The sequence below is a fragment of the Bos grunniens genome, chromosome 17 (genome assembly GCF_055505025.1).
Source record: "Bos grunniens cultivar Pamir isolate PY7600 chromosome 17, Bosgru_T2T1.0, whole genome shotgun sequence".
Lineage (NCBI taxonomy): Eukaryota > Metazoa > Chordata > Mammalia > Artiodactyla > Bovidae > Bos > Bos grunniens.
In genome coordinates this window covers 59,971,156-59,991,996 of record NC_141181.1, presented here as the reverse complement: position 1 = coordinate 59,991,996, position 20,841 = coordinate 59,971,156, and positions in this window count along the sequence as shown.

Below are 20,841 nucleotides of genomic sequence, written 5' to 3'. Positions count from 1 at the left end.
TCTAGAACCAGAATGCAAAGTCATTTTGGGTCTGCTTTCCAAAGCCATAACTACCATATCAGTAGGCTCCCAGATGTAGGAAGGTGTTTAGAGGAGTTCTATAGCTTTTTCCCATAAAGGTCACCCAAGTAATAGTCTTGACACATTTTTTTGTGTTGCCTTTGTGTGCTGGTGGGAGGATCAGCTGACCTGGGTTATCACCCTCAACTGGATGTCCTGTTCCTCTCTGTTAAGCCTGTCCAGGCTTCTCTGGTGGCTCAATGGTAAAGAATCCGTCTGCCAGTGCAGGAGACCTGTGTTCTATCTCTGGGTCAGGAAGATCCCCTGGAGAAGGAAATGGCAGCCCACTCCAGTATTCTTGCCTGGAGAATCCCATGGATAGCGAAAGGATCCTTGTGGTCTATAGTCCATGGGGTCGCAAAGAATCAGACACGGATCAGCGATAGACTTTCACTTCACTGAGCCTGTCCATCCATTCTCTCCCTGGGCTTCAGGGTGGAGGTGGGGAGGTACAAACAGATGGGAAGGGGTCCCCTAGGATCCCAGACAGGGCTCTCTGGCCACACCGTCAAGGCTGGGGGTGTAACTGGGATGGACATCTTGTCTGCTGTGTCCCCCCTGTATGCAGTGGCACAGCTAGGATGGTACTCAGAGCCAGTAAGTGGCAGGTTCAGGATTCAACTCCAGGTCTGTCTGGCTCCAAGCTGGGGTGTTCTTTCTATTAGGTGGCAGGGTACCCCTTCCCCCATACTTTATGCTCTTTCCTGTCCCCCATCAAAACTTCCTTTTAGAAAGTGGCGCTGTCCTTGGTGGGGGTGGCGGGGTGCGCGCAGGCTTCTGAGAGAAAGAAATGGAGAGGAGAGGGGTGTGCAGCAGGCAGAAGAGGGGTGTCTGTGCTCTAGGTCAAGTGTAAAGGGGAGGTGAGAGAGGAAGTGGGGGGATTGAGACAGAGAGAGAGTGAGAAAGAGGGAGAGGGAAGGAGAGAGAGAGAAGAGGGGAGGGGAGGGGAGGATGAGAGAAGGGGTTGCATAAGGACTTGGAGAGAAGGGCTGACATCAGGCATCAGAGTGAGTCAGGGCATGGTTGCCCAGAAGAGCTCTGATGCGAAGGGTCTAAAGCTGAGGCAGCACCACGTGGCCCTCGGGGGAGCTGGCAGCTCTAGGAGGACCCAGAAACAGCACTGACGTAGCACTGGCGGTTTTACAGTGGACTCGGACATCCTGACCCTGTGAGACCCGCCCTCCAGGACTCGCAGGCAGCCCTTCCCTGGCAGGTCATCATAATGGGAAAATGGATTATTCTTCACAAGCATGCGTGAGGCACCCTCTAGGGATTCTAGACAGAGATGCTAAACATGGACACCCTGAGCGGTGCAGGTGGGAACTCAGAGACGGCGGCATTTGAGAATCTGAGTTAGTGGAAGTAATTTCACTAAGCACTTATTACAGGCCAAGCGTCAGCAATACCCCCCTCCCCGCCGCCAGCCCCGCACACACACGTCTAGATGTTATATCTTGTTTCTTTTAACTTTTTATTTGATATTGGGGTATAGTCGTTTAACAGTGTTGTGATAGTTTCAGGTAAACAGGGAAGGGACTCGGCCACACATATACATGTATCCATTCTCCCCTGAACCCCCCTCCCATCCCAGCTGCCACATAACATTGAGCAGAGTTCCCTGCGGTGTCCAGTAGGACCCTGTCGGTTATTCATTTTAAGTATAGCCGAGCGTACGTGTCCATCCCAGTCTCCCTAATTATCCCTTTCCCCCATCCTTCCTTCCTCCTTATCTCCCCAACCATAAGTTCGTTCTCTAAGTCTGTGGGTCTCTTTCTCTCATGTAAGTAATTTCATCTGTATTGTTTCTTTTTAGATTCCGCAGATAAGGGGTGTCATACAGTATTTCTCCTCCTCTGTCTGAGTTCCTCCACTCAGCATGACACTCTCTAGGCCATCCATGTTAAGCTTGTTGCATCTCACGCACGTCATCCTCACGAGACGGGTGGTATGAGCACCCCTGTTTTACACGAGGAGAAACAGAGGTTCAGCTTATGTTATCAGGGAGGCACAGAGCTGGGATTTGACCCCTTTGCAGGCTAGCTGTCCTAGGGGTTCTGTTTTCGGTGCTCCTCTGCCCGGCTGTGTCTACGGCCTCACAAGGCTTTTAGGCTCTGGGCATCGCATCTGTGCTTCACAATCTAAAGGCCTGGAGGAATTGCACCAAGCTGGCCATGACATTCTGGAGGGTCCAAGTTCTCTGCACGGACACATGCAGTAGGGTGTGTGTGCGTGTCTGTATGTGTGGTCAAATGTGGGTCTGTGTCTGTGCACGCATGTGAGCTTTTGTGTTTGTATTTCTAGGTATGTCTTTATGTGCATATGAGTGTGTTTTGTTCCTGTGTTTGTGTATTTGTATGTGTGTTGGCGTGTATATGGGTGTTTGTGTGTATAGGGGCATTTGTGTGTATGTGTTTTTGTTTGTATATCTGTACACATTTCTCTGTGTGCCCGTTTATCTGTTTCTGTAAGCTGTTACGCTTGTGTTTCTTCGAGTATTTGTGTAGGTGGGTTGGTGTGCATTTATGTGGCTGTTTGTGGGTATTTGCACTTTGTGTTTGCTTTTTGGTTTGTGTTTCTGTGTTTATTTGTGTGTGTGCCTGTGTGTGTTCCTGCGTGTGTTTCTGTGCAGGGTGAGTGTGTATGTACGTGTATGTGTGTTGTCTGTTTAGCACTTTGAGGCTGGAGGACTCCCGAGACTCTTCCTAGCACGGGAAGGGACTGCCCATGGACCTGAGACAGCATCTCCGAAGGCAGAGGTGATGACTGATGGACACTGCACAGCACCGTCCTCACTGGGAGTGGCCATTGGCCCTGACTTCCCGTCATGGTCCCTGGCTGTGGGTGTGGACCACCAGCCTCCTTTCCCCCACCCTCACCTAGCTGCAGCCCCTCCCTGTGGCTTATCCCCTCCAGGGACTATGTCCCTCCCGCTGGGTGATACTGGCGGCTCTGCTATCATCTCTCCTCTGCCCAGAGCTGCCTGTATCCTCAGGCTGCATCCAGGGCCCCAGGATGCAACCACTGCTCCATAACCTGTGCAGACGGGCCTGTGATGCACACGACCTGCCCCCACAGCAAGGATCGCCCCCTCCGAGTCTCCCGCCCCTGCCCAGATGCCCAGCCTGCGTCTTCTTTCCATTGAATAGTTCCGACAGGAGAATCACACCGCAGGCCCAGAGATCGAGTGACACGGGGGACCAGGAGGGGGCTGGGACACAGCATAAGGAACATGTCTCTTGGGCTGTGTGCGACAGACCCCCCCAGTGGCAGCCTGAGCTTGTAGCAAAGCTCACCGTCTCTGCCTGGGTGTCACCGGTCGATGCAGGCAGCAGATGGGACCCCTGACCCCTGACACGGCTGGGAGCACTGAATCCAAGGAGGGGACGGAGCGGAGCTGACAGGACCAACTCTCTGAGCTGGGGGCATTTTGCAAAGAAACCGAGAACCACCTGCAGTGAGCTCTTTCTCCATCTGCCCCTCAATCCAAGGGGCCTGGGAAGTCCCCAGTTATGTCCAAATGAGAAATGAGGCTGCCCTCTTGGTGTGTGATGGCCGGCTGACTAGAGCTGGAGAGAGTGGTGTCTGGGTGAAAATAGTCAATGATATCCCAGGGCCAGCCTGTGTGCCCATCCGGGGGCTCTAGCCAGAGCCAGAGTCCCAGGATATCTATGTTGCCTGGATGTGAGTTCATTCCAAAGTAGATCCGAGACAGGGAATTGGGATCAAGTCATTCATTTGGGAGGTGAGCCCAGGAAGCAGTGACAGGGGAGTGAGAGAAAGGCAGGGAAGCAGAAAAACAACAGAAAGGGTGTCATGGAACAGGTGAGCCCAGGAGACCCCAGGTAAGACTGCAGAGCGTGGCCAGCCAGGGGTGAAGGTCTGCAATATTCATCCAGTGATCCTGGGTACTTCTAGAGGAGCTGAGAAAGTGTCGGTGAAAAGAAGAGAGAGGCAGACATTTGAGGTAAGAAAACACCACACAAAGGGAATGGCCCCTGAAGCTGCAGGTGGCCTTGCCATGGGCCAAGGGGACCCCATGGAAGGATGCTGATGGCACTGCTGTGCGGATGAACAGTGCCACCATTAGCTGATCCTCCTTCATTGTTTTCCTGTCTTCCGTCCTTGGAAACCCTCCCTGTGTGCTCATCTTCTCTCATGCTCTTTCCTGTGACTGGAGCATCTGACTCGTAGCTCGGGGAGAATTTCCCACCCTTCCCTTCACTCCCTGCAGGCTTCTCTAGACTAGGATTTCTGAACTGGACTCCTGTTGGCATTTGAGGTTAGATGATTCTTTGTGTGTGTGTGTGGGGTCGGGGGTTGCGTCCTGGGCACTGTAGAATGTCGAGCAGCATCTCCGACCCCTACCCCCTTGGAGCCCAGACTGTTGACTTAGAACATAGTCATAGCCTAGAAGCTGGGAGCTGTGTTTTATCTGGTGGAAATTTTTAGGATTTTAAGCCAGGGAAACGGCATCTCAAGTGGCCCTGAGAGAACTGCTCCGAGGAGGTGAGGGGAGGAGGCAGGTTATACACAAGTTTTTCGACAAAGGGCAGGTAGTCTGAACATCAGAAGTTACGTAGGTTTAGTCACTCAGTTGTGTCTGACTCTTTCCGACCCCAAGGACTGTAGCCCACCAGGCTCCTCTGTCCACGGAATTTCCCAGGCAAGAATACTGGAGTGGGTTATCATTTCCTGCTCCAGGGAAGGACAACTCATAATACAGTGCTATCCAAGAAGATGAAAATGGATGTTAAGACACAGCTAGCCATCCATGCTACAGTACACAAGATGTATCACATGTGCTAACTTAATCCTCCCAAAAGCCCTAAATTGTGAATTATTCCCATTATGTAAATAACTAAGTAGGACCTGGAAGCACTGAAGCTGATACAGTGATTATCAATAGTTTTCAGCCTCCTTTCTCAAAGTCTCTATTAGCTCTAGGTAATGTGCTCGACTTGTTGGGGATTAATTTTTCCATCTCTTTGGAGATTCAAAAGCAACATGCAGGCAGGACCTCCCTGGTGGTCCATCAGTGGGTACGGCTCCAGGGAGCGTGGGTTCGATCCCTGGTCAGGGAACTAAGATCCCACGTGCCATGTGGCGGGGCCAAAAAAAAAAAAAAAAAAGGAAAACTAACATAAATTAAGTATTAAAAAAACAAACAGAGTGTAGGCAAGATAGCCTGCCCCCCCGAGTGACCTTGTTCTTTCTCCAGAGCACTCCTGGCTTTGTAAGAACTTCGAGCTCTGTTTACTTTACAATTACCATGGGTTAAGGGTCCCTCTGACATTTTCACAGGGGGAGGGAGTGGGCACGAGTCCTCACCCCTTCCTCGGACTTTTTGATTGTCATTTCCTCTACCTTTAAGAGAAAATTGCATAATGGCTGTCACTTAGGCACCTTCCCAAAGTACTTAAACTACATTAAAGCAAAGGGCCATGTGCGGAAATAGCCTCAGATTTTACCTGCCAAGTTACAAAGCATAAAAGGGGACTCAGTGTTCTCTTTACTGAGCTTCCCTTCACAGAACAGTGGCACATGGGCACACGCGTTGAGGTTGTTACCCATTCTCCAGGACCCGAGGCCAACGCAAACAGTGTCAGAGTCATTAATGAGATTTGGCCCCCTTAGGCTCATGTGAACAGTTATAATGAGTCTTCAAAGCCTCTGTTAAAAATATATATATGTGTGTGTGCACATGCCTATGTGTGTGTGTGTGTGTGTGTGTGTGTAAGCATTTTGGTGTGCATTTCATGAGAATTTGAGCAATTGAAAGCGACTAACCACACTCACTTTAACACCTTGCCTTCCTCCCATGGAGCTGCTCTGGGGCCAGGGGTGGTCCAAAAAGAAAGCTTTTGGTCTAAAGTAGAGGTGGAGGGTGACAGAGTCAGGGATGTCACTTGTTGAGTGACAAGTCAACATCTGTCTGTGAGGTCTAGCATGTCTTCAGATTTCTTTGGTAAAAAGTCCCCCTCATTTTGCACTAGGGAACTACCCTGCACTTCTCTCAATCTGTGTGGTTTGGACATGATAGATTCCTTTTCCTTGGGCAGTTGGCTGGTTTAGTTGCTAAGTTAGGTTCGACTCTGTGACCCCATGGACTGTAGCCTGCCGGGCTTCTCCTTCCTTCGTATTTCCCAGGCAAGAATACTGGAGTGGGTTGCCATGCCTTCCTCCAGGCGATCTTCCCAACTAAGGGACTGAAGCTGGGTCTCCTGAATTGCAGGCGGATTCTTTACTAACTGAGCCACCAGGGAAGCTCCTTTCCTTTGAGTTGGCTAATTGACATCACCCATTTCCCTGGTTATGGTGCTTGATTCCCAGAAGGACATATGATCCAAATCAGTTCAGTAAGATTTAGTCCCAGAACTTTGACTACAACTATAGGGCTCAGCTGGTAAAGAATCCACCTGCAATGTGAGAGACCTGGGTTCAATACCTGGGTTGGGAAGATTCCCCTGGAGAAGGGAAAGGCTACCTACCCACTCCAGTATTCTGGCCTGGAGAATCCCATGGACTGTCTAGTCCATGGGGTCGAAAAGAGTTGGACACGACTGAGCGACTTGCCCACAGGGCCAGCAAGATCAAACCAATCAATCCTAAAGGAAATCAATTGATTGGAAGGACTGAGGCTGAAGTTGAAGCTCCACTACTTTGGCCACCTGATGCAAAGAGCCAACTCTTTGGAAAAGAACTTGATGTGGGAAAAGATCGAGGTCAGGAGGAGAAGGGGATGAGATGGTTGGATGGCATCACTGACTCAATGGACATGAGCTTGAGCAAACTCTGGGAGATAGTGAAGGACAGGATAAGCCTGGTGTGCTGCAGTCCATGCGGTCACAAAGAGTCCGACACAACTGAGCGACTGAACAATAACAACAACAGGGCAAGAGAATCTTGCTAGTGTCTCGTGGTGTCTTCAGTAGTCCTGACTGTAGCCATGCTTGCTGACACCTCTTACTGCAAAGACTGGAGACTGTCTCCTGAGGGTTTTTCTCTGATGCCATCAGCCCTTGCTTGGGGCAAACAGAGGTGCTGTGGAGGTAATGCCTCTGGGAACAGCCCTCAGACAATCATGAGTAGGGATTAGAGAATCTGTACCCCAACTCCCTTGACCCTGAAATGGGACATGTGCTCTGTTCTATGCCCAGAGGAGTGTGGACTGAATCATCTCACAGGTCCAAGTGCAATTGACCATCAATTGCTTGTAGTGATAACCTGCTCCCTGTCACACCTTCCTTCCCTTCCCTTCTCCCTTCTCCATCCATCCTCCGACCCAAGTTTTCTGAGGTTGCTTCCCAAATAAACCACTTACACTTGAATTCTTATCTCAGTGTTTCTGAGGAAATCCAGCCTAAGAGAGAGACCCACCCATGTTGCTAGGAGAGGGCAAGGACATGTCTCAGAATTAAGTCAGCACAGAAAACACAAAGCAGAGGAAGAGAGAGAATGAGATACATATTCTTCATGGCATCATATTGGGCATCTGGATCCAGCCATGCCTGAAGGTTGAATTACCCTCAGATTTTTCTCTAGGACAAATCATGTTAATGCAGGATTCCAAGGCCTTTTTTGCAACTCTTCATATTTCCATTCTGTGTTTTCCTGCATGGCCCCAAATATCCACTCCCGCTGTCCTGGCTCAGCTCATATGGTCCAATGATAGGAATGCATTCCAAGGGCTACTGGAGCTTGCCTTATCTGAGAGAGCATTTGAGCCACCAGGGTGGCAGACAATTCAAATCCTTCACTGCAATTTCAGGCAAATAACCTTCTGGCAGCTTCCTTTTCACTGTTGTGCTCTTGTCTGCCAGCCAATCTCAGTCCTTGCCATCCCTCAGGAGATGTTAACTCATCTCCCTCATCTGCTTGACTGACTGTCATCTTGACACATCACTGAACTGGTGATGAAGCCCTTAATTAGTACATGGCTTCAGGCCTCGCGTTTTGCCACCTCTTCTTCTATTTGCCCTCTCTGCACCTCTCTCTCTCCTTCTTTTCATCTCCAAAGAGGAAACCCTACCTGCTGTTTCAGGACGACTGTACTGTTTCTTCGACTCTCCACCCCTCCATTTACTGTCTTCTTCCCAAGTCATGTGATTAGAGCCATCTGCACTCACCATGGACCAGGTCCAAGCAGAACATCTCTCAATACTATCCCATTGCGTCTCCCATCCAAGTCCCTGAGAAGGCAACCAGAATGCCCAGTATGCAGGCAAGGACACAAACTCAGAAAAGTTACACTTACTGATTTCAGCCCCAGCCCAGGGCTGGTTCCAGCCCCTCCTCTGTTGCTTGCTCACCGTGTGAATTACGTAATCTTTTTATTTTGTAGGCTACTTATTTCCCATGATGGGAAAGAGTAGTTTACTTTAGCCAGCCAGTGCATCAACATGTATTCATGGAACTCTGTTAGAGAATCTTAAGAGGGACTTCCCTGGTGGTCCAGTGGTGAAGGATCCGCCTGCCAGTGCAGGAGGCATGGGTTTCATCCCTGGTCTGGGAAGATCCCACATGCCACTGGGCAACTAAGCCCTTGAGCCACAACTACTGAAGCCCAGGCACTCTAGAGCCCATGCTCTGCAACAGGAGAAGCCACTGCAATGAGAAACCCATGCAGCAAAACTAGGGAGTAGCCCCACTCGCTGCAACTAGAGAAAGCCCATGCATAGCAATGAAGAGCCAGTGCAGCCAAATAAATAAATAAAATTTAAAAAAAAATAAAAAAAAGAATCTTAAGAGCCCTGCGACTCTAGGAATCAAGTGAGATAAAGTTCCCTCCTCTAAGTGATTCAAGCATACCTGGAGAGAGACATGTGAGGCGCCATCACAACTAAGAGGTCCCCGAATAGCGCATGCCCAGTGACTGGATGGCATGCTAATTCTGCAGTAACTTTCAGCTCAAGAAAAAGAAGCTGCTAACAAACACAGTCCACTCTTCATTTCTCCTAAGAAACTTCCTACTGGAAACTACTGCCAAGCTTTTTCCATTTGGAAAATATTGACGCATCTTCCAGGAGACATTGAAGACTGAGCACTCACAGATGGCAACCCCATCATTTCTTTGCAGAGAGAAGATGAGCGTGGATTTCTACTAAGCATAATTGAATGGGGAGGAATTTTTTATGGGCAGAGAGTGGGGGCAAACCATCCTTGAGTTAAGGAGCCATTCTTAGGCTACCTCCTTTCCTGAAGGGAATAAGTGGTCAAGGGTTGCACTCAGCCATCTGACCCTGGCCCTTGTGCTCCCACTCAGCACTGCCACCTTAGACTCTGCTGCTTCCAGAAGTTCAAAGCCCTCCTCCGTGACATTGGCTGAATGCAATAATTCCCTCAGTCGAACCATAATACCAGATGCCAGTGTATAATATGGACAAAAAGGAGGAGGAAAAAAGAAAAAAAGGACAGAACATTTGGCTATTGCAGGACTCTGGGGAACTGGAAGCCCACGTTTTGTAGCACTCAACTTCCATTTGTGAGCCTTCGTGGGTTGTGTGTGTGTTTTGTTTGTTTGTTTGTTTGTTTGTTTGAAGTTATCCCTGACTGAAATTGGAAAACGAAGACCTCTCTTTCATTTCCACATTGAGACAATGGTATTACTGGCCCTGTATGGACTGTGTAACTCAGAGGAATCGAGTTTCCTGACATCTTGCAGCTTCAGCAGCCTCTTTAGAAAAAGGTGGGGAGTAATCAAATTTATTTTAAAGGCCTGTGGTAAAGACCAGCGAAAAGATGTGTGTCAGAAGTTTAGCCCAGGGAACTTCCCTGGCAGTCCACTGGTTAAGACTCCAAGCTCCCAGTGCAGGGGACCCGGGTTCGATCCCTGGTCAGGAGACTAAGATCCCACATGCTGCAACTAAGAGATCCCACGCATGGCAATGGAGATCCCGTGTGCAGCAACTAAGATCCGCTGCAGTCAAATAAGTAAATATATAAATAAATTTTTAAAAATGTTAGTACAGGGTTTGCATACAGTGGGGCTCAGTAAGAGTTGGGTGTTGTATGTTTCATATGCATTAACTATCAGAGTTGCAAGCAACAGCAGCTGTGTGTGCTCAGTTGTGTCTGACTCTGCGACCCCATGGTCTGTCACCCACCAGGCTCCTCTGTCCATGGGATTCTCCAGGCAAGAATACCGGAGCGGGTTGCCATGCCCTCCTCCAGGGAATCTTCCCAACCCAGGGATCGAAACTGCGTCTCCTGCATTGGCAGGTGGGTTCTTTACCACTGCGCCTCCTGCACCACCTGGGGAGCCCCGTGAGAGTAGCAAGCATCAGTAACCAGTGCAGGGATGCCACGTTCTGGGCCGTGGCACATGTGGGCACTGGAATTGAGTGCAGTTGCCAAAAGACGAAACTTTCACAGATAATGCATTTTCAGATGAGAGAATAAAGCCTCAGAAATTTTGCTAAGCTAAAAGGAGCTATCTTACCTTTGTACAATGCTTTCTTAACGGAAGTCACACAGATTTGTGTTTGACCTACACCTTGGCCTTTTAGGATCTGGATATCCTCAAGTAACCTGTTCTCTGGATTCCAGGTTTTTCAACCCTAAAATGGGGATGACCATACATCCCATTTTGCCATACTGTCTCTTTATTCTAATCTGGTAACTTATAGAACCAAGCAGAGGGACTTCCCTCATGGTGCAGTGATTAAGACTTTGACTTCCAAAGCAGGGGGTGCAGGTTCGATCCCTGGTTGGGGGAGCTAGGATTTCACAGCCTTCATGGCCCAAAAACCCAAATATAAAACAGAAGCAATATTGTAACAAATTCAATAAAGACTTTAAAAATGGTCTGCATCAAAAAAATCTTAAAAAAAAAAAAAGATCCAAGCAGAACACTGACTGACATGGTCATTATTATTAATACAAAATCCATATTGTAACAATCTAATTATTAGCGTCAATAATGATAGCAATGTCCACTTGGATATAAGTAGCACTGATGCAATTGAATGAAAGATTCCAGAGTAAGAAATATGTAAAATATCACTACCTTCTCTTCATTCATCCACTCACAAAATACTTATTTTCCTACCACGTTCTGAATAGTACTCTAGGAACTGGGGACACAGCAGTAAACATGACTGATAAGGTCCCTGGCCCCACAGAACTTCATGAGGGGCAGATTTGCAGAATGAGACAATAAACAGAAGAACCACTAGGCATGAAAATATTGAACCTAGCAGGTAATGATCAGCTCTAAGAGGTGAAACTGCACACGGTAAAGAGAGAGGGTGGAGGAGAGATAGATGGAGGTGGGACTTCATTAAGTGGTGGTCAGGAGAAGTCTTTCTGATGAGAGGACATTTGAGCAGAGGCCTATAGGAAGTGTTCTTTGGCCACCTGATGTGAAGAGCTGACTCACTGGAAGACCCTGATACTGGGAAATATTGAGGGCAGGGGGAGAAGGGGACGGCAGAGGATGAGATGGTTGGATGGCATCACTGACTCACTGGACATGAGTTTGAGCAAGCTCCATGAGATAGTGAAGGACAGGTGAGCCTGGCGTGCTGCAGTTCATGGGGTCGCAGAGAGTCAGACACGACTGAGCAACTGAACAGCAGGAAGTACTGGAGTGACTGTGTGGATATCTGGGGGGAAGAGCATTCCTGGCAGAGGGAACGGTCAGTGCAAAGGTCCTGAGGCTGGTAGTGTGGGGTGGGGAGGACAGAAAGCTAATGGAGCTGAGGAGGTCCAGGGAAGAGTCCTCACACAGCACAGTGCATGCTCACAATAGGTGCACTCATCACCCTTGTTAGGGCCGGTCTCAGAGTCCTGCTTGGTAGCACCATCTGTGTGAGACGTTGTGCTTGGGGAAGGGTGGGGTCACACTTCTCAATGTTACATGACTTAGGGGTTCCAGCTAGTGGGCCTTCCAGCCCTCCTGGAAGTCACACCCTCAGCATTTGATAGAAATGCTTCTGGCGAGACAGAAAGCACGAGAACCCCAGCCACATGGCCTGGCTGCAAGGTGCATTAGGCAGAGCTTTGGAATGGCTTCCCACCCACAGTTTTCCTGGGACTCAATGCCAACTATCCCCAGGGCTCCCTCCCTGGGTTGCATCATTTGTGACGTCCGGGGCCAGAGTGGCCACATTAACAGCCCTCTGCTACCCAGATGGTTGGGGGACACAGGAAGACAGAAGGGTCAGCAGCTTGGGTGGCTTTACTGGAGTACGGCCCTTCCATCTGCAAAGCCAGCAAAGGCCACAGCCAGAACCAGAGGAGCTGCTTCCCCCATGAGTGCTGTCAACTCACTGCCTTCTGGGAGCTGGGAATTCCCTAAGACCAAAGGTCTGAGATGTGCAGAAGAGGATAATCAGATGGAACATGTCCTGGCCTCGTGTTCATCCTCATTTGTTGGATGCTCCAAGGGGCTTGGGTCCAGATTTACAGGAAAGTGCTCACAGTACCCAGTGGGTAGCTGGGCGGCTGCATCCCTGTTAAGTTGTGCCCAGTTAGGGACGGTGGCACTAATGCTAAAAGAACCCACCTGCCAGTGCAGAAGACATAAGAGATGCAAGTTCAATCCCTGGGTTAGAAAGATTCCCCTGGAGAAGGAAATGGCAACCCACTCCAGTATTCTTGCCTGGAAAATCCCATGGACAGAGGAGCCTAGCGAGCTAGGTCCATGGAGTTGCAAAGAGTTGGACATGACTGAAGTGACTTGGCATGCACATACAAGGATGTCTTCACAGGGTGATGGACCAAAGTGCTGACCACTGTGCTGAGTCCTTTACAGGAAGGATTCCCTTGAATGTTCACGAGGACTATGAAGGGGGAGGGGGACTATTGCCACAATGCCTCCTCTCTGCAGAGGTTACATAATGACCTGTAAGTCACATATCTCTTAAAGACAGTCAGGATTTGAATTTAAGTGGTCTGAATCCAGAGTGCACCACCCTTATTTTTTTTTTTTTTCATTAAAAAAAAAAAAAATCTATTTGGCTGAATCTTAGCTGAGGCATGAGAGATCTAGTTCTCTGGCCAGGGATCTAACCCAGACCCCCTGCATTGGGAGCACAGATGAGTCTCAGCCACTGGACCACCAGGGAAGTCCCCATCACTCGTATACACAGCAACACTGCTCACTTGTACCTCTCTGCCCCAGGGGTCCATGTACTTCGTGTAAAGAGCCAAATAATAATTATTCTGGCTTTGTATGGAGGGATGTGAGAATTGGACCATAAAGAAGGCTGAGCATCAAAGAATTGATGCTTTCGAACTCTGGTCCTGGTAAAGATGCTTGAAAGTCCCTTGGACAACAAGGACATCAAACCAGTGAATCCTAAAGGAAATCAAACCTGAATATCCATTGGAAGGACTGAGGCTGAAGCAAAAACTCCAACACTTCAGCCATCTGATGTGAAGAGCCGACTCACTGGAAAAGACCCTGATGCTGGAAAAGATTGAGGGCAGGAGGAGAAGGGGGTGACAGGATGAGATGGTTGGATGGCATCATCAACTCAATGGATGTAAGTCTGAGCAAACTCTCATAGTGAAGGACAGGGAAGCTTGGTGTGCTGTAGTCCAGGGGGTTGCAAACGGTCAGACACGAGTCAGCAGCTGAACACCACCACCAGCTATGTGGTATCTGTCACAGCTACTCAACTCTGATCTGGTAGGGAAGAAGCAGCCTTAGACAATATGTAGTTGGGTGTGTGTAGCTGCATTCCAGTAGAACTTTATTTACAAACACAGGAAGAACGCTGGGTTTGGCCCATGGGCCATACATTGCTAACTCCATATAGATGGTCATCCACTGCACCTTGTATAGAGCTTATCATGACACCCTTCATTGGTTCCAGGCATGACTCAGTGTCTCAGCCATATCATCTAGGACCCGGATTCATTTCACATTTTGCTCAGCCATCCTTAGTCTTATTGGCTTTCCATGATTATACTTGCTGCTTCATGGTCACAGGGCTTCCCTGATAGCTCAGTTGGTAAAGAATCTGCCTGCAATGCAGGAGACCTGGGTTTGATCCCTGGGTTGGGAAGATCCACTGGAGAAGGGATAGGCTACTCACTCCAGTATTCTTTCTTAGAGAATTCCATGGAGGAGGCTGGCGGGCTACAGTGGGCTACAGTCCATGGGGTCACAGAGAGTCGAACATGACTGAGCAATTAACACAACATCTGCTAGACTCACAATGATCAGTTTTAGGAACGACTGGGAGGGGAAAGTCCAGCCTGCAGAAGCTTCAAAAACACCTTAGAACTTGTGTTAAGCCTCAGGTATGAGGCGTGGTGAGAGCTGGGAGCTGAGACCGCAGTTAGGAGGCTGTCAGTCACTCTTAATACCCAATGTCAAAGAGGCAGGTGTCAGCCCCAGAGTGGGGTAGGAGGGGCTCCTGGGGAAGAGACAGGTGTGAAAGGGAAGGAGGATTTAGCAAATAGGTCCGGCCTCCTCCCAGGCTCAGGCAGTGAGATTCCTGTGGTTTCAAAGCACTGGGATGTTCTCACATTGAAACCACAGAGGACGATAGGCTTTTCAGAGCTGGCCCCCAGAATTACTCGGGGACTTGATCTGCCAGACTCTTAATTGCCATGAAACCCACATCCAAATAGGTCTTCAGGTGCAAGAAACTGCATGTGGAGAAATGAGAAGTGCTCTTGAGTTAAATTAAGTCTGTGTTGCTCACACCTTCCTGGTGATGAGATAGGAACATGAGACCCCTTTCAAGGCAGGGGAGGCCTGAAGTGAGAAATTTGTTTTCTGTTTAGATAATGGTGTTTTGAGATCTGGGGATGAAAAATCTGTATATAGAAGAAATGTGAGTTAGACACTTGCATGCATTCAGTCAAGAGCTGTTAATTGGAAGCCTGCTGTGTGCCAAGAACTATTCTAGCGTTTAGTGATTCAGCAGAGGGAAAATTAGGTAAGGGACTTCCCTGGTGGTCTAGTGGCTAAGACTCCAAGCTCCCAATGAAGGGGTCCTGGGTTCAATCCCTGGTCAGGGAACTAAGATTCTGGAATGCCACAACTAAAGATCCCACATGCCGCAACACGGATCGAAGACTCAGCACAGCTAAATAAATAAATAAAAACAAATAAATATTCTTTAAAAAAATAATAGGTAGAACCCTCATTCCTTGTGAAGCTTACTTTCTGGTGGGGGAGAGACAGGAAATTTAATAAATAAGACAGCGTCATTACTATTAAACCATTTCACTTCTCTTAATCTACTTCCCACTTGTAAAATCATTTCCTATGACTCACTATGTATTGGGGGCCATGCTGTGATGGTTCATTTTATGTGTCAATCTGGCTGAGCCACCATGCCCAGATATTGGATCAAATATTATTCTGGATGTTTCTGGGAGGCTAATTTTGAGATGAAATTAACATTTTAATCAGTATACTCAGATGAGAGCAGATTGCTCTGAATAATGTGGGTGGGCCTCATCTAATCAGTTGATGGTCTGCCAGCAGAGAACCTTTAAACTTGACTGTAATATCAGCTCTTCCCCGTGCCTCCAGACTGCCAATCCACCCTGCAGATTTTGAACTCATCAGCCTCCATTATCCAGTGAGCCAATTCCTAAAAATAAATCTCACTCTAGACATATACATATCCTGTTGGGTTCTGCTTGTCTTGGGAACCCCAGCCAGATATTGTGCAAAGGACTTTCTTCCCCTTTGAGTCTCTCACAACCCTGTGAAGTAGGTCTCTATTTTCATCCCCACGTTACAGGTGAACACAATGGGGCTCCTTTAGATTGAGTCTACAGCCAAGGCTAGATAGTGGGTAAGAAGCAAAGTCAGGATTTGGAACATGGGTTGCATGAACTCAACGTCTACACCCAGAATCCAACAAACCCACTCAGTCCCAGCAGCCACGTGGTACAGCCAGTCCATGTGGTATCATGCTTGAAAGTGGAGGGTCTTCCGTTTTGCCAGTGATAATGTTCATACCTTTTTTGGGCAACAAACAAGTAGTGTGGTTTGAATTACATTTATGGCAAGATTATAAGGGGCTGCCTTGATCAAAACAAAACAAAACAAAAAAACCTTTGCCTGACCCTCGGGACCATCTTGGACTCAAAGAGTCATGCTGAACAGAAATGTAATGAGGTAAAAAACGTTCTGCTCTACTTTAGAGGAAAAAATCCTAGAAGCAGTGAGCTTCTACTAAAAGTAAGCACTGGGATGTGCTTCCTATAATTTGGTGATGAGAAGTGTAGCCTAGCAACCGTCTGGCACTGGTGGTAGAGAATCCGTCTGCCAATACAGGAAACAGAGGTTCAGTCCCTGGGTTGGGAAGATCCTCTGGAGGAGGAAATGGCAACCCACTTCAGTATTCTTGCCTGGAAAATCTCATGGAGAGGAGTCTGGTGCACCACAGTCCATGGGATCACAAAAGCATTGGACACAACTGAGTACACACCTACACAGCGACTGTCTTGCCTGGCTTCAAACCCAAGCTTCCCGGCTAACTGGCTGTGTGATTCCGGGAAACTTCCTTAACCACTCTGAGCTTCGGTTTCCTGGCAGTAACTCTAAAAATAAATATTCACCTGCCAAGAGGCTTGAAGAGGCTTAAATACAGCGGCACATGTAAAGTACAGTTCTGGCAAAGTGTAAATGTTTAAGGAACGTCAGTTCTTGTTTCGAGGGTAGAAGGATGGATCCATATTTTATAGACTGTGGGCTTATGTAATGTTTGTGTATGTGTGTTGGGAGGGAGATGTTATTTAAAGAAAATAACCAAATGAACTAGGGAGGCTAGGGGATCCGTGTAATTGAAAGGCCCTGGAGCCTAAGGTCTGTAGTCTAGCCTTTTGCTGTTACAGCAATATTTCCCTTTTCTCATCTCCAGGTTACCAAAGAAATAAATGGCTTATAATAGTGCTCCTTTAATTTCCAAATCCCACTTGGTTATTTTCCTGACACTGGGATATCTCAGGGGATTAGGCCACGAGTCTTGCAAAGATGTGACTCTCAGAAAACCAAATTGCTATAAGCAACTTCTCTGAAATGGGGCATTTGGCCCTTTCCTTCTGGGTCCCCAGGATGAACAGCACCTGTGATCTCCTCACTCCACCCCCAGGGTTCTCCCCTCTCAGGAAATAGACAGGCTTTTAAAAACTTAATTCTTGAAGGGACAGGTTGGGCTGTGGGCTGGGGGCTGTGGCTGGGATTGTATTTTTTTTTTTTTAAGAGCTGGTTTCAATTTTGTAACAGTGTTCTCTTGAGCAACCAAGGTGTATCCTTCTTTACTTGATTCTGGACAGGGAGTGAGGCAGAGATAAAAATAGGAAAAATATGGGAGAATACTTTCACCCCTGCTGCAAATGATTTATTGTTGCATGTGATAATTTCCACTTTTTGGAGTTGTCCTTTCTACCTTCTTATGTGATCTTTGCCGCAGTTCTGTCACATTAACTAGGCTGGGGTTGATCCTGTGTTACAGATGGGGAAACTGAAGGTCATAAGACTTGGAGGCTGGCAGGTACCACGGAATGAGAAGTGGAGCAGAATCCACATCTCTTAATGCCTCACCTTATGTATTTTCCATCAAGTCACAGAGATCCTTGGGATGGCTGGGTATTTTTAGCTCCATTTTACAGATGAGAAAACTGAGCCCTAGAAAAGCGAGATGCCTTGTCTAAGATCACTTCAGCTATCATTACCATCATCACCATCATTATCATCATTCATTCGAGTTACAATAACAATAGCAATGACAACAACAAAAATAATAATAGCTGTGGGCCCTGTGTTACACAGGCTTCCCTGGTAGTCAGATGGTAAAGAATCTGCTGCAAAGCAGGAGACTGAGGTTCAGTCCTTTGGTTGGGAAGATCCCCTGGAGAAGGGAATGGCTACCCACTTGTATTATTGCCTGGAGAATCCCATGGACAGAGGAGACTGGCAGGCTACAGTCCATAGGGTCACAAAGAGTTGGACATGACTGAAGCGATTTAGCACACACACACATTTGGATTTGGAGGGAATTCAATTCAGCCCATAACATGTTCCAAAGAAATGCCATACTATGATCCTATCATAATAACAATATCACCCCCTTTCATTTGCCACAAATAGAAACGCTGCATGGAGGGTGTTCAGTATTTGTTGAATACAAGATAGAATGATAGTATAATAAGCATAATTAAGACAAAATTATTTTATAACATTATAAGTAGTTGCTTGATAGAGACTCTGAGCCTAAAGTTCCTCTCTAGTTCTCAGTAGGGAGCTCACAAGTTCTAGAGGGGTGTTAAAGATATATTAGTAACTGAGAATTTCTGCTGTACTCTATTAGAAGGACTAGAGAGAATTATAAGGTGAACAATTCTCTTTATGTGCGTCAGCATTATTTTATTACCTCCTGAAATAGTCTCCCATCCCACTGATGGTCTGTGTTCTGTGTTCCAGGAAACACTAGGACAAAGTTATAACCGTCAGGAACACAGAGTCTTCCTAATTTCACTCCCTGCCCGTCCCCTGCATGTTGTCCCACCTCCTATACTCCAGCTGGCTCAAGCATGACAAATGGGCCCACACTACTCCATCTTTTCATACTTTCCTCTACCTCTACTAGGAACATCTGCCTCCACTCTACCAGCCTGCTAAACTCTTCTTCATCCCTCAATACCCATCCAAAGATGCCCCTAGAGGATACATAAGTTGAAAAAGTAGAACAGCAGCGACCATTTGGAGTACAATTCCACCTTAAAGAGAAAAAATACAAACATTTCTAGAAGTCACACATGCACATGTATTAAAAAGCGATGGGGATATAGTGATTTATTTCCTTTTCTGCTGATCTGTGTTTTCTGATATTTTTGACAGGCAACATGTATTCTTCTGTAATCCTGATAAAAAGTTACTTCTGATGTTTTAAAAGAGCAAGTCTCTTCATATTTTCTTTTGGGAACTCTTCTTGAATAGCATCTTGCCCCACAACACACACACACACACACACACACACACACACACTCATACAAACATGTCCCAGGCGGGCAAAGAATATCCCATTTTGCTAACTTTGCATTTTGCAAACAGAGTTACCTCATTAATCATATTGTTTTGAAATTATCTAAATTATCTGTTTACAAATCTCCTTCCCATCCCAGTCTGTGAGGCAGTATCCTTTACACGCTAAGACTATGGATTCTGGGGTCACAATTCCTGGGATTGAATTCTGGACCCACCACGGCACCCATTCATTCAGAGACTATTAAACATTTACCCTGCATCAAGAGCCATCAGGTCACAAAGAGTCGGACACGACTGAATGATGAAGCACAGCACCACAGTCAGTCTAGACATTGTAGAAAAGGCAACTTTTGAGTAAGAAGTGCAGATCAGTGGTGGAGGGGCATTCCAGGGTCCAGGAAGAGTCAGCACAAAAGCAGAAGTGTGCCCAGTGCTATGGACTGAATGCTGCCATGCTGTGCTCAGCCCTGTCCGACTCTTTTGCGACCCCGTGGACTATAGCCCGCCAGGCTCCTCTGTCCATGGAATTTTCCGGGCAAGGATACTGAAGTGGGTGGCTATTTCCTCCTGCAGGTGGTTCCCGACTCGGGCAGAACCCACGTCTCCTGCATCTCCTTTGCTGCAGGTGGATTCTTTACCAGGGAGCCACCTGGGAAGCCCTGAACAGTGACTCCCAAATCCTTATGTTGAAACCCATGTGACTGCATTTGAAGACAGGACCTTCAAAGAAGTAATTAGGGTCAAATGAAGTCATCAGAGTGGACTGTGATCCCAGAGGACTGATGTCCTTATAAAAACAGGAAGACCCCAGCAGGGTGTACACACAGTGAAAAGGCCCTAAGTGGGCCCCTGAGAAAGAAGCCATCTATTAATACTAGCTGGAAGGAGAGACTCCACCAGAAACCAATCCTGATGATACCAAGGCCTTGGACTTCCAGCCACCAAAACCGTAAGAAAATACATTTCTGTTGTTTAAGCCTCCCAGTCTGTGGGATTATGTTTACAGCGGCCCACGCCATACATCTCATATTTTGGAAAACTGGGAAGGAAGCCAGTGTAACCTGGGCAGATTGAGGGATGTGGGGTGTGGTGGATGATGAGGAAAGAGGGGAGCTTCCTCAGAGGCCCTGATGAGATGGGGGAGTGGGTCCTGAGAGGCCTTACAACTCATTGTATGGATGTGGTTTTTGCTCGAAGGGAACTGGGGAGCCACAGTGGGGTTTTGAGCTGAAGGCTGACACACTCTCAACAATGGTCTGAAAACATCGATTGCAGAGAATAAATGGTAGAGGAAAGAATAGAGTTGGGGAGAGCAGTTGGAGGCTGGTGAAATAACAGGGGGAGATGGTAGTGGCTGGGTGCTCATAGAGGAGACAGAGCAGATGTCAGATGGACAACTGGTCAAGGATTGAGTGTACGGGTGTGAGACCAAGAGGAGTCAGGCATGACTCTGAGGTTTACGAGATGAGGAATCGGAGAGAAGCAGCCACTGATGGCTGAGAAGGGAAGGCTGAAATTCAGTGATTCTCAACCAGGGGTGGCGTTGCCGCCCCGCCCTCCCTGGATTGACATCTGGAGACAGTGTGTGTTGTCAAGAACAGGGACATGCTGCTGGTTTCTAGCGGGTAGAGGCCAGGAATGCTATTAAACGCACTTGCACAGGAAGCCCCCACCACAGAGAAATGATCCAGCCCGAAAGTCAACAATCCTGAGGCTGAGAAATCTTTGTGCAGTAAGGGGAGTGAGGCTGGGCTGATGGAGAGACATATATCACAGGGAAGACCAACAGTTAAGCTTTGGGGACTTCCCTGGCGGTCCCG